The sequence below is a fragment of the Schistocerca gregaria genome, unplaced genomic scaffold (genome assembly GCF_023897955.1).
Source record: "Schistocerca gregaria isolate iqSchGreg1 unplaced genomic scaffold, iqSchGreg1.2 ptg000362l, whole genome shotgun sequence".
NCBI classification, from domain to species: Eukaryota; Metazoa; Arthropoda; class Insecta; order Orthoptera; family Acrididae; genus Schistocerca; species Schistocerca gregaria.
In genome coordinates, this window is record NW_026061819.1 from 1,875,309 (window position 1) to 1,877,317 (window position 2,009).

Here is a 2,009-nt window from a genome sequence, read left to right on the forward strand (position 1 = left end):
GTGTCTGTGTACTCATCATACCATAAACAGATGCAAATGAGGGATGAGCTTTCTGCAGCTTTTCCCTGAAATACATCACATAGGGTAATAGATGAAATGCGATGATTGCGGCTTTGTAGTAACCATACCAACAAAGAAACGCAAATGAGGGTTGTGCTTTCTGTAGCTTCCCTCAGAAATATTTCACATCAGGTAATGGATGAAATGTTATGATTGTGTCTGTATACTATTCATAACAACAAACAGGTGCAAGTGAGGGATGAGGATTCTGCAGCTTCTCTCTCAAATACATCACATAGCGTAATGGAGGAAATGCTTTGAATCTGGGTTTGAAGTAACCATAATACAAACAAACGAAAATGAGGGGGGAGCTTTCTGTAGCTTCCCTCAGAATTACTGCACATCAAGTAATAAATGAAATGTAATTATTTTGGCTGTGTACTAATCATTCCATAAACAGATGCAAATGAGGGATGAGCTTTCTGCAACTTTTCTCTGAAATACATCACATGGGGTAATAGATGAATTGCAATGATTCTGGCTTTGTAGTAACCATACCAAAATCAAATGCAAATTAATGAGTAGCTTTCTGTAGCTATTCTCAGAAATACTTCACATAGGGTGATAGATGAAATGCGATAATTCTTTCTTTATAGTAACCATTTCAACAAACAAACGCAAATGAGGGAGGATCTTCCTGTAGCTTCCGTCAGAAATACTTCACATCAGGTAATGGACAAAATGTAATGATTGTGTCTGTGTACTAATGGTACCAACAATCAGATGGAAGTGAGGGAGGAGATTTCTGCAGTCTCTCTCTGAAATACATCACATGGGCTAATAGATGAAATGAGATAATTCTGGCTTTGTAGTAACGATACCAGCCAACAAACGCATCTGAGGGAGGATTTTCTGCAGTTTCCCTCAGAAATATCTCACATCAGGTAATGGATGAGTTGTAATGACTGTGTCTGTGTATTAATCATTCCAAATAACAGATGCAAGTGAGGGAGGAGCTTTCTGCAGCTTCCTTCTGAAAGACATCACATTAGGTAATAGATGAAATGCGATGATTCTGGCATTGTAGTAACCATACCTACAAACAAATGCAAAGGAGTGAGGAGCTCTCTGTAGCTTCCCTGAGAAATACTTCAATCTGGTAATGGACGAAATGGGATGATTGTGTCTGTGTATTAATGATTCCAACAAACAGATGCAAGTGAGGGAGGAGCTTTCTGCTGGTTCTCTCTGAAGTACATTACATAGGGTGATGGATGAAATGCAATGATTCTGACTTCGTAGTAACCATTCCAACAAACAAACGCAAATGAGGGAGGAGCTTTCTGTAGTTTCCCTCAGAAATACTTCACATTAGGTAATGGACGAAATGTAATGATTGTGTCTGTGTACTAATGGCACCAACAATCATATGGAAGTGAGGGAGGAGATTTCTGCAGTCTCTCTCTGAAATACATCACATGGGCCAATAGATAAAATGCGATATTTCTGGCTTTGTAGTAACTATACCAGCAAACATACGCATCTGAGGGAGGATCTTTCTGTAGTTTCCCTCAGAAATACTTCACATCAGGTAATGGATGAAATGTAATGATTGTGTCCGTGTATTAATCATTCCAAAAAACAGATGCAAGTGTGGGAGGAGCATTCTGCAGCTTCTTTCTGAAATTCATCACATTAGGTAATAGATGAAATGCGATGATTCTGGTTTTGTAGTAACCATACCTACAAACAAACAGAAAGGAGTGAGGAGGCTTCTGTAGCTTCCCTGAGAAATAATTCGCACCATGTAATTTTTGAAATGTAATGATCGTGTCTGTGTACTAATCATACCAACAAACAGATGCAAGTGAGGGAGAAGCTTTCTGCGGTTTCCCTCTGAAATACATCACATAGGGTAATGGATGAAATGCAATGATTCTGACTTCGTAGTAACCATTCCAACAAACAAACGCAAATGAGGGTGGAGCTTTCTGTAGCTTCCCTCAGAA